At 41.6% G+C, this 15,173-nt stretch overlaps 1 long non-coding RNA gene across 3 annotated transcripts in view; it reads left to right on the forward strand.

The window, feature by feature from the left end:
- LOC119477925 overlaps positions 1-15,173 on the forward strand; it is a 121,452-nt gene that overhangs the window by 59,955 nt on the left and 46,324 nt on the right. For all 3 annotated transcript variants that reach the window (XR_005204346.1, XR_005204347.1, XR_005204345.1), the window contains one exon: positions 7,607-7,792. This is a non-coding gene — a long non-coding RNA (uncharacterized LOC119477925). The remainder of the gene's footprint in view (positions 1-7,606; positions 7,793-15,173) is intronic.

Below are 15,173 nucleotides of genomic sequence, written 5' to 3' on the forward strand. Positions count from 1 at the left end.
AGCATTTGTTTGTTCAAGCTCTTAAAATGACTAAACTATGAACAATGTGTGTGACTTTGACTCCAGAAACTGCTGTTTGCATCCTGTCTCCTACCAGCCGTCAGTGTTGATGTCTTTTAGTCATGACCCCAATGTTTTTCTAACCTTAACCAAGGAGTTTTTCTTTTACCCATGATCATGAACTATCCGTACCTTTAACCAAGTTCTAGCTGCCTAAACTTAATCAAACCTTCACCATAGAGGTGGCAGATCTGAACACATTCACATGAATTATTTTAATGATATTCGTTCGGATTTATTTGTGTGTTTGTAATAGAAGTCGACCGATAGTGGATTCTAAAACACCGATATAATAATGATAGTTTGGGGCAGAAAAAAAGCAGATTAATCGGCCGATATCTTCTTTACTTCTAGAGCAGCCTAGTCGGCTAGTTTTGCATACGCCGTTTTTAATAAACCAGTTTTTTGTCTTCCGAATTTATTTGTAATAATTCGTAACAGAATATCCTAAAGTGTGTTTGCTGGATTACATCGTTGGAAATGTTTCTATTTATTTGCGATGGGCAATGCGTTGTTCTGTGGCTGTGACTGGCCACAATGACTTCTGTCTCGCGTCTCGTACAGCAAGTTAAAATACAATGAATGTTTTCTTTTCCTCCCTGTCTGCCAGCCTCGTATCAGGGACAAAGAGCTGATTTCGTTATATATTCGAGAGATAAATCGGCCACTATCGGAGCCCATTTCCGCCGATAACAATAGTTTGTAAAACGTCCTATTGGCACCGATTAATCGGTCTACCTCTAGTTTGTAATTATATATTTGTGGAAATGTGTGTATCTGGCATTGTATTCTATCCTTTGTTGTTTTTATGTCTGCTTTGTAAAGCACTTTGTAATTGCTGCTATGTAATTAACCATTATTATCATTATCTTCAACCACACAAGATGTGTTTGTTGACAGATGAAACCTTCATTGCACAACATGAGACTAGTGGCTACAATCCAGCGTTAATTATTACAATTACACAGAGAGTTAGGATTTTAGGCTTTAAAACTATCGCAAGTAACAGTATTGCGTTAAAAAAATTAGTGCCGTTAAAAAGAATTTGCATTAACGTGTTATTATCTCGTTCACTTTGACAGCCCTTATTCTGAATGAACCAGCAGCAAACTTTGTTTCTTCCTATGTGTGTAGACTGGAAACGGCTGCTGCAGACATGAAAGAGTGTCTTATTCTATTCACTTTCTCTTTGTATAGTACAGGTAGTATAGTGCACGCTCAGTAAAGTATAGTACAACACCTACACAAATGCCAGGTCCTCTGTACAGCTCTGCTTGTTCACTGTTGATAAGATGTTACAGAGATGTGTCTCCTTTCAGCTCCCTCTGAGCTTTATTAGTATTCAGCCAACACTTCACTCTGCAAAGACCAAAGTGAGAGGATTATGTTAGAGCTTATTAGATTGAATCAGACTTAACAGGTTGTGTTTTGCTGCCGTCTTTGAAGACACAAAGCATCCTCAAAGATTCCCCGGCACGGATAAGACAGTTTTTTACCATTTAAATTTTCAATAACCTTTCATATCGTCTCTCCTTCCAAAAACTATTATGTTGTTTTTTCTTTCACAGCTCAGCCTCGGCTCTCTGACCTCACTCTACATTTCACACACTTTTTAGAAACCATTCCCACCTACTGTTCTTCTCAGCCAAGCCGACTTCCCATCAATAAGAAAGTATTTTTGTTGTGTTCCTCCTCTCTCTGCAGCTCTGTGGGCGTATGAATCTCTAGTGGCGATGCTTTATAGACCTCTCCTAAACGATATGAGGCCTGCCTTCTACAGGAGAGGCAGATAAGAGCTTAAAGCATTACCCTGCAGAGCAGCGTCCAGCGCTGGCCCCATAAATCACATCATGGTTGTACTTGAGTGTTGACTGTGTGTTTGTGTGTACTGGTGGTGGAGGAGGGTGTGTGATGGGGGATGGAGGTTTGGCGTAATCACAAAACACATTCATATGCTTGATGATGTATCACATGACGCTGTTTGTTGATGTTAAATTGATTTTTACCCCACGGCTTTCTTCATCGCAGCGGTGACCTCCGCAACACACGCTGAAACACATTATAGGGAAGCGGCTGAGGGATTAAGACAAAAAAATAACTTCTTATATTAATGACCATGACGGAAGTCGCACCATTTATCATCGCAGATTTCCGCTGAGAAAAACGTCCAACTGGAGACAGAGGCAAACATTGTCGACAGGGCCGACGGCGTGGCCAGAATGGAAATGAGCTTACTGACACCGAGGGAGCTGACAAGCATCATCTCTGTCTTTGCCTAAAGATTTGTAAAGCAAAATGTCATTCTGGAAACATGAGAGCAATTTATACTAAGTTCACGTTCAGACCGACTTTAGCCTTGCATGAAAAGAAACTCAGCCCCCTCATTTGTTATTCCGGTGACGCAGCGGGGGCGCCAACACAGAGGGCTATGGCAAAAACACACACTGTTGTCAGACTAAAAAGTTGACTCTGGCCAAATGACTTTTCACTTTTTAATCAAATGCATGCAAACGCACATTCATAGTAGATTACTAGATAACGTGACAGGCTGTTCTCACCCACAGTTCGTACTTATACCTACGAAAAGTAATGCAGTGTAATTCGTATATAACCCACGTAATTGTGAGCCATGATGTATAGGGCTGCCGCTAAGGAAGTCAGGTGACGTAATAGAAAGAGTGACAAAGTCCACTTAGGGAGTACTATCACCCGGGAGACCGCTGTTCATGTCCCGTGTTTCGTCAACTTTTACAGTACTTTTGTTACTTAACTTACGTACACAACTAACGCCACCTACGTACGTTTCGTAACGGCGCAGTGATGTCAACAAAGCACAGAGAAGCTCTGATCACAACACACACAGAGATTGACTTCATTCTCTGCTCAGGTAGACATTACTCCACTCCGCTGCTATATTGATGCTCTGGATATCGTATAGACTACCTTTAACCCAAACCACAATCTTTTCCTAAACCTACTGGACATTCACAACACATGAATAATAACTTTTCGTAAGATATCATACGAACCGTTGTATGAAGATATGTGGAACGTGTACACCGTATTTGTACTTGTTGTCATGATGAAAGATTAAATTATAGTCATCGTGATGATTTTCCAGAAGTAGGGAATCTTGTCTTGGAGTATTATAAACAGCTGTGCTGTGTTTTGGCATCTGATAAGCCTTCAAACATATGGATCTGTTACTCAAACTGGACTTCCTGGACCATATTTCATGTCCCCACTAACATAGCTGCTTGCCCCTTATATACTGTCAATAGTGGCTTGCATACTAATGACTGATAAATGTTGATAAATCATTTAGTAATTAGTAATAATCTATTTAAGTAAAGGGTCTGTTTGGTTGGCAGATCTGCTCTGCTCTTCCTTTCCTGTCTTCAGCTGGTTATCATTAAGGAATCCTCCCGTGGACTGTTCAAACCTCTTTCCATCTGGAAAAACGCTTCAATTCAGACAACAATTATTTATTACTTATAGTATTTATGACTGCAGACTTGATAGCTTATTGCAAAGTCTGGGTTTTTGCTTTAAGTCTGCATGATAGTTAGTCTGTAAGAGGCAAGTTTTTCTTTAGATCTCGTAGTAGTTAAGCCTCTATAACGCTGTAGTTACTTCCCCTCCTGCAAACATAGCCCCGTTGTCCAATCTAATCAGTGTATTATTACTATTTTGGTTCTCTGTTTTGATTCTCCCCAAGTGCTTTGGTCCTGTTTAATGCAACTGTCTAAAAATGCTTTGCGAAATCTGGTGCAAAAGTTGTTGTAATTAACCTTTACAACCCTGAGCACAGTTGTGATTTGCAGATGGAAATGCTCCATAGCAGCTTAAGTATGTAGTTTCTACATGTAATGTGGAGCACGGCGGTGTGACGGATGAGAAAGAGTGACTCAATGTGTTTTCTCTGGTGGACGCTTTGTGGGACAAGCCAAGGAGTTGTGTACATGCCCTCCTACCCCCGTCCTGTCCAATAAGAGTCAGTGACCCCGGCAATCCTTAGAGGCAGACATCATTGTTCATGATTGTTTTAGTTTCGTCGTCTCCGTCGAACCACCCAGAGTTGGAGTCCAGTATGACTGGGTCGCCCCACCGCTTCATCATGTTGGATTAAGTCAAGTGTCTCCAGCCTGGCTGCATGCCAACAGAGGTCAGGCTGGGCGGCCGGCCTATGAAAACACAACCGTTTCCCTTCCTCTCTCGCTTACTCCAACAAGGAAGAGCGATACAGGCGGAGGAGGTTTAACTGGCATGTGGAGTTTTCCGAGATAAGTATCTCTGAGAGAGGCCCCGCTCAATTCAAGTAGGATCGGCTAACCACTTCCATGTACGTATGTGTACGTTTCAGTGTGTGTGTGTGTGTGTGTGTGATATATGAGTTACCAGAGTGTGTAAAAATTCTTCTAACAGTGTCAGTCTGGGTTAAATCCATCTGCAATCCCTATCGCCAGCTCCACCCTGTCTTTAAGGAGTGATCTCACCTTCCAGATGGCTCATTGTTCTCTCAGGGTCTGTTTCGGTCACATGCTTCTATAAAGTTTGGAGAAAGTGCATTGAGTGTGTTTACATGCACACTGATTAAGACACTGTGATGTAAATGTCCAATCTGATCAAGGGACGTTAATAATAACTGTTTAACCGTTAACTGACATTAAGAATTTTAACCGGTTAAACGGTTAAAATAAATATAAAAAAATTAAATAAAAAGCTGAGCAAAACTCAGAGGAGCGGCTCGTCACTTAAAGGAGAACAGCTGGTCCACCTTAAGAGAGTCTGAGCCGCTGTTGCAAGATACAGGAAGATTGCTCGGGTCTTGAGCTGAGGAGTTGAAGCATTTATTCACAGACAAATAAACTTTACACACACTGCTCCAGCTAATTTCACAGCTATAATGCCACCGACAACCCCACACTCACCTCCGCCACACACATACAGTCTGTTGGACACTCGGTAACGTTACGCCAGGCAGACACACAGCTGAAAACCTTGCAGCTAAACTAAATGGTGCAGTGGTGGTGGTGGACTTTTACTTGGAAAGTGGCTGCATGTGTCCTCGACAATATGCGCAGCACCGTGGCTGCTACCTCTCCTGGACGGGTGAACTGGGAACTCAAGTTGTCTATTTTGCTCATACACTGCAGCTGGGGGCACCGCTGCATGCGACGCACTAATCTTGTCGGTTAATAATCGGTTAACGAAGGTTGGTTATCGGTTAAAAATAAATAATAATTAGCATGTCTAATCTGATTATTGTATCTATGTTAATCAGGACCTATTATTCTTATTTTCAGGTGCATACTTGTATTTTGGGTTTCTACTAGAACATGTTTACATGCTTTAATGTTCAAAATACGCTTTACTTTTCTGTAAAAGTGTGCTGCAGTACCTCTTTTCACCCTCTGTCTGAAACGCTGTTTGAGCTCCTGCCCAAAAAAGAAACGAGATGGCGGCCAAAATGCCGACCTCGAGATGTCTTGTTACAATCAATAAATAGCTTTTACATTCTCAACTATTAAAGAAAAAATGGTGAAACAAAAAAAGTCCTTGTTACTTCTTGCATTTGATGATAATTTCTTTCATAAAAGCCCTTCTAGGAACGGGTATTGTAAATTATTATTCGCTATAAACACTGTGATACATTGCATGGGATAGCTGTTTGTCTGTTCAGTTTGTCCCTACCAAATAAACCATGAATAGATAATAAGAATGAGATATTTCCAGGAAGCTACTACACACCCTTACTACCATAGAAGTCATGTAAAGTCAGGTTACTGTGGAAATCAGATTGAAGTACTTTGAAACATGTAACTACTTTCGCTATCACCTTAATTTTCCAGTTAAATTCATTGGAAAACTGGCTCACACTTTATCTCAAAGCATCTCAACGACATTGTTCAAGGAAGGAGATGTTTATCTTGAGCGTTTTATAGTGAAAGGTATGAGTCATCTGCCTGCTCGACATCAGGCAGTTCCTCATGAGAAGAAATTAAAAAAATGCCTTGGGTACAGTCCCTATCTACCTCCCAAAAAGGTTCTCATTTCCTTGTTTCCTGTCGTAATCATGGCTTCACGCCGCTGCCCCTTTTAATGCCAACCGGTGCATGAGGAGGAGGGCAAAGTTTCCCCCACACAACAATCATTCCATTCACACCTGGAAGTGGAAAGCAAACACAGCTTGCAATCTGCAACCAAAGATCAGTGTTTCCACCGCGGCAAACATGATGAGGAGAGTGTCATGCATCTGGTGTGACAGGTAAACACACGGCGTTGCTTGGCAGCCTCGTGATAAGGTGACTGTGGGAGAAAAAGTTCTTATCTGTCCACATTTCCATTACAGGCAGGTGTGTGTGTGTGTTAATGAAAAAGTCAGACAAGCTAACATAATCATTGTTCCGTAGGGGAGTCGACACTGTATGTACTGACACTCCCAACTGTCTCTGCACACACAGAGAGCGCTGTCTATTATCTTCTGCATCCATTAAGCGGTTTAAGCTCTGCACACTTGTCACGCGGTCAATTTCTAATGAATTCTCCGTGTGAGAGATGGAGGCAATAAAGAGGAAGTAGATGAGAAGAGGACACTGTGTGCTGTGTGCAGTCTGAGGCGTAATGAAAGCAGGGATATGTATAATGAATATTCCCCTGGCCATGGCCAAAGTCCTGCACTCTGTATCATTTTTATGGCACGATCCTTCTCGGATGCCACTGCTCGACCAAAGGAGAGGATTCAACTCAGCTACGCCGGAGCTGAGGGATTTCATAGGTTCACTTTCTCTCTGTCTCGCCTCAGATTTCCATCTCTTCTCTCTCTGTCACCGTGCAGCAGCAGCAGCAGTCCTGTCTTTTCACACCACCAATCCTCTCTCACCTTATCTACTCCCTCTCTCTACTTTGATTCAGCTCGTGTAATCCATTCATCCATTTCTGTTGCACTCTTTCAGGGCTTTAACAGAGGGAGCATAAGAATACACAAAGTAGGGCTGTCAATCGATTAAAATATTTAATCATGATTAATCGCATGATTGTTTATAGTTAATCCGTTTAATCACAAATGAATTGCACTCTTATCAACATAGGAGTGGGCAAATATGCTGCTTTATGCAAATGTATGTATATAGTTATTATTGTAAGTCAAATAACAACACAAAACAATGATAAATATTGTCCAGAAACCGTCAGCTGTCAGTGTACTGACTTGACTATGACTTGCCCCAAACTGCATGTGATTATCATAAAGTGGGCGTGTCTGTAAAGGGGAGACTCATGGGTACCCATAGAACCCATTTTCGTTCACATAACTTGAGGTCAGAGGTCAAGGGACCCCTTTGAATATGGCCATGCCAGTTTTTGTCTAGTAATTTTGCTTGCTCTTGCTGGTTTCTCCAAAGCTGTCTACCCCAGCTTAAAAGAATGAATGTAACACACTTGTTCATTTTTCTTTTTTGACAATGCACCTTAAAAACTTATTTTATTTTTTGATATTTTTGCATTCTGATGTTTTCAAATGATTATCATATCACTCTTTTTTCAGTGATTTTGAGAAGATGGGTTTGAGAGGAGGGAGCAAGAAGAGCGTGATTTCCATATAATCTGCATACGAAGGAGAGAATGTCAGTCTTCCTGACCCCGCCATCTGCTCCGAAGCCTTCCGGCGTGACCGCACACCTACAGTACGGCAACGGCTTCCACAAGTTCACCTGGAACTCCCAAACCACAAGTACGTCTGTTTCTCTCTGTCACTTTTTTCACTTGGTTAAAACTTTAAACTTTGAACTTATGTTATGCTGGTTCGCCGGAACCACTGACTGTTTATAAGTAGTGGATGTAGTCACTGTGATGTCACTCATTGGTTTGTGGACTGCTGTTTTGAAGCCTCGTGTTCAGCATTTTGGCCATAGCCATCTTGGTTTTTGGCTGTTGCCATCTTGTTTTTTTGCAACCAGTGACACAAGAGGGAGGAGATAAATACAACCAAACGCGGAATAAGACATTTTTAGGTGGCCAAAAAGGCAATAATTAACTTTCATGATCAGAAAAACAAACTGTGAAAGGGTTAAAGTTGTAAGACAAAAGCACAGACAACATCTAGACTGGACAACTCCGTAGTAGCGACCTGTCAATCACAAGGTAGCCACGCCCTAAAGCATCCCCTGCTTTATGGTCTATTTGACTCTAAATGGGACCATAATTTACTAAATGAACATCATGCTGTATTGAAGAAGACTTGAAACGATTGAGACCATAAACTCATGTTTACAATGTTTACTGAGGTAATAAATCAAGTGAGAAGTAGGCTCATTTTCTCATACGCTTCTTTTTGCAACCAGAGGAGTCGCCCCCTGCTGGCTGTTAGAAAGAATGCAAGTTTAAGGCACTTCAGCATTGGCTTCACTTTTCAGACCTGGAGATCCTTATTGGAGCCTTTTTCAGCTCCAATTTTGTTTTCAATGCCAAATTTTACTTTCAAAAATCTGAACTCACTGTCCTGGCTCCATATTCTTGCAGGAATTTCACTTTCATCTATTTCATTCAAATGCATAATGTAGAATTCTTCCATTACATTCAAGTCATTTGTCCAGTGCAACTCATTTCCTCGGGGGATTTTCTTTTTTATTTGAGGACAAAATGAATGATTTCTTGTCCCGCTCATTCATTATCTGTCCTTTCTCATCTTGCCTTCTCACAATGTTCTTTCTCTCTCTAAAGATATCTTCTTCTTCTTTTACCATTAACGTCAGTGGGCTGAATGTGTTTCATTCATGTGCATATATAGTGACAGAAGCAGTAATGTATTCCTGTGTGGTTTGAAAATCACATGTTCTTCCTCTATCTTCTTCTCCATTCTCAATCTCCGGATGTGTTAACACTGACACATGACACCTCCTATATGAGCCGAGAGAGCTGTAGTCTGCAACCAATAAACACGTTCTGACTGATAATGTCTTTGTGAAACCTGTACCACAGAGACTCATGGTGATTTATTGAAAATAGGCAGCTCATATCTCATATTATGAGTATCTCCTAATAGATTTGCTGTGTTTGCAGTACTAATGTTCTTTGTTGATATTTAAATTTATGATAAGAAATATGTCTGACACATGCTTGGACCGGGATTATCTGAATGAAAATGCAACTGATGATACGCAGTGACACTTGATGTTGGAGTTTCCAGCTACTCCGTAGAGCATTGCGTAGGGTAATAAAATGTTGATCCTCCTTTAAGCTTTGTCTGGAGAGGAGTCTAAGCCTAAACCTTGGTGATTTTCTGTCAGGGGGGATGTGGTTGATATATGAAGTGTCACCAGTAGTCCTCGGCCCCTCCAATCAGATTCCTAAAGCCCCGAGCACTGCGGAGGCCCACTAAATCACCTGGCTGCCCTGTCCTCCAACAAAAGAGTCGAGGCGGCAGCACATCCAGTCGCTGTGTCTTCCTGTACATGCGATGAAATAAACCAGTGAAGTTCACCAAAGACAATACAGGCTGTCAGTATTCACATTCACACATAGATTATCTTACAAACTTGATGAGCTTGTTGCAGCAGTGGAAACGTCGGCTGTATTCAAAACCGTATACAATACATACTGCCTACTACTGCGTTCCTCAGTAGTAGGCAGTGTGAAACGGTTAAAGAGAGTTATTTAGCAGTATGCTACGCCAGGCTTTAGCCTTTAAATGAGCTCTTAAAGCACTGGACAAAATACCGAACTCGTACCACTATTGTAATATTATCGAAAAATACATCTTCGATTTTTTTTTGTTTGTGACCAATGTTTACTTTATAAGATACTGCTGGTTTAAACAATTTATTTCTGTCCAAAATGTACCTTGAAGGGAGATTTGTATTTAATACTCTCATCAACTTGGCAGGGGGTAAATATGCTTGCCTTATGTAAATATATATATATAATCGGAAATCAATTAACAACACAAAACAATGACCGATATTGTCCAGAAACCCTCACAGGTACTGCATTTAGCATCTGGAATGTGTCTGCGGGGCATCGGAGAGCCTCTCGGTTCACGTCTTTGAACAGTTCACACATGACACTAGAGCGCTGATGTGTGAGCGGCGAGCCAACGCTGGGGCTTTTTGTCAGGGAGCACCAAAACTGTCGGGGAGCAGGAAAATCAGGGCTGAAGTCGTGTAGTGTGAACTAGGCATAAACTTTAACAGCCAATCGGAGTGATTTCTCTCACTGACGGGCTCCGCCGCTGATTCAACATGCTGAATCAGCCAATAAGCCTCAGAAAACGGTGCCGCACCGCAAAAACCAGGCCGACAGACACTCTTCGACAGCCCAAAATTGTCCGAAAAACGACCGTCGGCCTGGTGTGTCGGGGCCTGACACAATGTGATCAACTTCTGAGGCTTTGATCCAACAGACCACAACAACAACTTGGAACAAATGGTTCCTCCAAGTCCAGAATGAATCCCACTGTTTATCCTGAGGGGGGGTTTGGCTCAGATGATGAATTAGCAGTGCTTAATTAGGATGTGCTATCTCAGACGGGGCGAATAAACACAAGTTTAAACTTAATGGAGTGCCAAAACACAAGAGCGCTCTCTTTCTTTCTAGCCTAAACAACATTGAATGTGAAGGGGTCATAGTTGTGTTTAGTTTTGTAATTTTCCTCATAATGTAACCATAACTCTGTAGTTCTCTCTGTTTAACTCTTCTTGGCGTGTTGCTCCCGTTTGTACGGGCCTGTTTGGCGGTTGTCAGGAACAAGAATGCAAAAAAATGAAATCTTACAAGTGCTGCTTTGTTTGCCTGACCATAAAGTAGTTTCATTTAAGTAGCTTTTTCTGTTTTGTTTAATAGGCGTAACAAACGAGTATTTCCCCTCAGGGCTTCAGTTCTCTAATCCGGAGGAGAACACAAAGTAAACACCAGAGTAGGAAACTCAGAGTTCCCGCAGGGCTTTGTAAATAATGATAAAACTGTCATTTTACTTCCTTAAAACAAGTCTAAAGCCTCTGATGTGTTCACCGCAGACAGAAACTCCTGCTGTCTGATGTACCGCAGCTTAGCCTCACCTGCTGAGAGGCAAAGACTCACAGACAAACTGGAAAAAGTTGAGACTAAAGTAATCCATCAATTCCAATGAGACGATTTATCCCAACATTTAATTGAAATATTTTCACTTTTTCCATCATCATGCGTTATCAATTCTGATGGCGGTGAGGAGGAAACATAATTTAATCATCTCTTCACCTTCAGTTGAGGGAGAGCTGATGTTGGATTGCAACTGCTGTGATTTTGTCATTACAATGTCGTGTTCAGAAGAATTATCATAATGGTCTCATATGCAACGATGGCAGCCGTGTAATGTAACAAAGTAATAATACTTCGTTACAGTACTTAAGTATTTTACTTCTGTCCACTTTCACTTTTACTTCACTACATTTCCTAAATAAAATGTGTACTTTTACTCCGATACATTCTCCCTAACCATCCTCGTTACTATTGCAAGCGAGCAGGTTTAGTGAATCAGTGGTCCGAGCTTGCAAGTTGCATCATTCCCGTGATGGGCAAGTGCAAACAAAGTGCTCTCAAAGCCGTTTAAGTTTCGATTTCCAGCTCAAGTCCAGGCAGGCTGCATGTCAGATCATGCTACATGCTACTTGCAACAACGAGGGAATGAAAAACTGGACTTTGTTCTTTAAATCCTTTAAGTTGTTAAGTATAATGTAGCCTCCATTTTAAGGTGGTGTACACGTTAAGAGGAATAATAAGGGCCCGGTCATACATGCGCGAATGCGGACAAGTCTGACCATCGCCTGTTGAGGCGATTTTCGAACTGAAAGTTCACCAAAGTGAACTGCATTCTGAAAGCAAAGATGCACTTTCGTTCGCATAGAATGGAAGTGAACGGGAGGCAAATATTAATGCGTGACCTCCCCATAAACTTCATGAACTATTTTCTGGTTCATAGTCAAGTCAGCACACTGACAGCTGTTGTTGCCTGGTACCAACAATGTCGTACTAGCTTGTCGCAAAGGAGGTTAAATAACGCTCCAAACAATACACAGAATTTTGGCGAGGAAAATCTGTCATGGCCATTTTCAAAGGGGTCCCTTGACCTCTGACCTCCAGATATGTGAATGAAAATGGGTTCTATGGGTACCCATGAGTCTCCCCTTTACAGACATGCCCACTTTATGATAATCACATGCAGTTTAGAGCAAGTCATAGTCAAGTCAGCACACTGACACACTGACAGCTGTTGTTGCCTGTTGGGCTGCAGTTTGCCATGTTATGATTTGAGCATATTTTTTATGCAAAATGCAGTACCTGTGAGGGTTTCTGGACAATATTTGTCATTGTTTTGTGTTGTAAATTGATTTCCAATAATAAATATATACATACATTTGCATAAAGCAGCATATTTGCCCACTCCCATGTTGATAAGAGTATTAAATACTTCACAAATCTCTCTTTAAGGTAGATTTTGGTAAATTGTGTGATTACTTTGCAATTAAATATTCGAATCGATTGACAGCCCGAATCCTAATAAATCTATAGCTGCTTGTTTACCTTGTTAACGGTAAATCCGGCCCATGGTGTTTTTTCCCGTGAACCAGAGTGTATATCGCCGGTGATTCTGACCGTAAGTAGCCGTGACTTGGGTGTATGATGGACCTATTTCATGGCAGGTGTTTTGCTCTTGACCTAAAGAAGCGCAGTGTCGAGTGTGAAGTTGTTGAGCAGTTCTCCAGAGGGCTGCAAGCAGCAATGCCTAATAAGCACTCATCCTGAACAGGCATGTTTTGAATGGGCACTGCACAAGTATCTTTAATTTCAGGATGACTCTAACGTTTTCAAACGTAGCTCATTCCTGGTCGGTGAGATGCACCAGCTGATTTAGCTGGAGGAGTTAAGTCTGGGAAACAAACATTCTTTCACAGGCACACAGCTAGTCTACGGCTGAAACACAGGAGTCTGGGGTTTTTCCAGTCACGTATTTGTTGGGCAGGCAGACAGTTGGGGAGTGGACGGGCAGGATGGAGGATTTGGGGCTCCAGCTGGGAAGATTTTCTTTTCTGCAAGAAACATCCCAGCCAGCTCAGAACAGGAAACCAGAAGACTTTGTCTAATACTCCCATTATTATTAGACCATGGCTGCACACCTACTTTAAGGTTTTGCGAGAACAGGCTGTTTTGCGTGTCCCCTTTCTGTCTCACACAAGTGCATTTCGTGTTATAACTTTGGCCTGCGGCACTCTCATTTGGAGAAGTATGTGACCTTATTCCAGAGCTGCCCGGATCAGTTTGATTCAGTTTCACTTCACTTGTCGTCAAACTTTCAGCCGTGTTTGGTTTTCTGTTTGGAAATCACAAGCGGCCTGCACCTTTAAGCCCAAAGGGAGAAATTAAACCATCCAGAGGAAAGAAAAAAAATCTATGAATGAACAGATATTAATAGAAACCGTCACCTACACTTTCAGCTTCCTGCCCTGAGGTTAATGAAAAAGGTGCATGCGCTTACACCTGTTAGCAACTGCCTTGTTGCGTGTGTGTGTGTGTGTGTGTGTGTGTGTGTGTGTCTGTTGGGGGCTTTATCCTTGCTTATAAGAAGCCTCAGCTCCAGTATGTATTGACACTCAACAGTGTTACACCACCAGTGGGTCACAAGCTAATGTGTGAACCTTTCTGTGTGGAGGTGATGTGACAAAATGCTGTGTTTTTACACCACATACTGGGAATATTAATGGTGCCATGAAAATGATGATGATGATTTCACGATGGCTGCGCCACAATGTATGAAAATTGTATGATTGCCTATAGTTAATCACTCTTATCATCATAGGAGTGGGCAAATATGCTACTTTATGCAAATGTGTGTATATATTTATTGTTGAAAATCAATTAACGACACAAAACACTGACAAATATTGTCCAGAAACCCTCACAGCTACTGCATTTAGCATAAAACAATATGCTCAAATCATAACATGGCAAATTGCAGCCCAACAGGCAACAACAGCTGTCAGTGTGTCAGTGTGCTGACTTGACTATGACTTGCCCCAAACTGCATGTGATTATCATAAAGTGGGCATGTCTGTAAAGGGGAGACTCGTGGGTACCCATAGAACCCATTTTCATTCACATATCTGGAGGTCGGAGGTCAAGGGACCCCTTTGAAAATGGCCATGCAAGTTTTTCCTTGCCAAAATGAAGCGTAAGTTTGGAGCGTTATTTAACCTTCTTTGCGACAAGCTAGTATGACATGGTTGGTACCAATGGATTCATTAGGTGTTCTAATCTAAAACTGAGCCCACTACAATTAAAAAGCGTAAGTTGTGTTAGCGCGTTAAAGAAATTAGTGGCGTTAAAACAAATTTACATTAACACATTATCGCGAAGATGTATTTTTTCTTTTGTACTCGGATCTTGTACAACTCAGTATTTATTCTCAGTAGCCAGAAATTATTTTTCTTTATAAAATATATTCTTACTTTTAGAACTAATTCTGTGAGGAAACCTAAACTGGGTCGATAGTTGAGAGCCGCGGTCGGTCACATATCAGGAGTTCAAGCGAGTCAGAGCAAAATACGCCCCTCATATCATCTGATACTGCAGACTTTACAGGCCTGTAGCAGTAACACATTATACAGAGCTTGCAAGTTCAGCAGAACTGTGGCCCCGATCATATTGCTGAACAAACTGTAGATCATCTTAATGCAGTGGAAACACGTAGCACAAACACAATTCTGGGCCCAAATGAACCCTGATCCTGAACGTACTGGTTCTAGCTTCACAATAATGAGCTCAGTTTCATCATGGGAACATTAAAGTTTTATCCTATGTATTATTTGTTGTTTTGTTCTCATTGTTTCCATTTACAGGCTGATAGCTTGGCCTTAGTGACAGATAAACCCCATACAGGTGAAAGGCAAGGTTTACGATAACTTATTCATGATTTCTCCGTCGGATCAGTCCGTTAACAATTGATTACTTTGGCAGACCGCTGAAGTAAAAGAAAACGCAAGAAAAACTTGTCTGACCCAAGACAGCCTGAATGAGTGTCCGTCTCTTTCTTTCCCTCTCCCACATTAGTTTGATCAATAACACCGACACACACAAACATCAGG

Source organism: Sebastes umbrosus, chromosome 19 (assembly GCF_015220745.1).
Source record: "Sebastes umbrosus isolate fSebUmb1 chromosome 19, fSebUmb1.pri, whole genome shotgun sequence".
Classification (NCBI taxonomy): Eukaryota; Metazoa; Chordata; class Actinopteri; order Perciformes; family Sebastidae; genus Sebastes; species Sebastes umbrosus.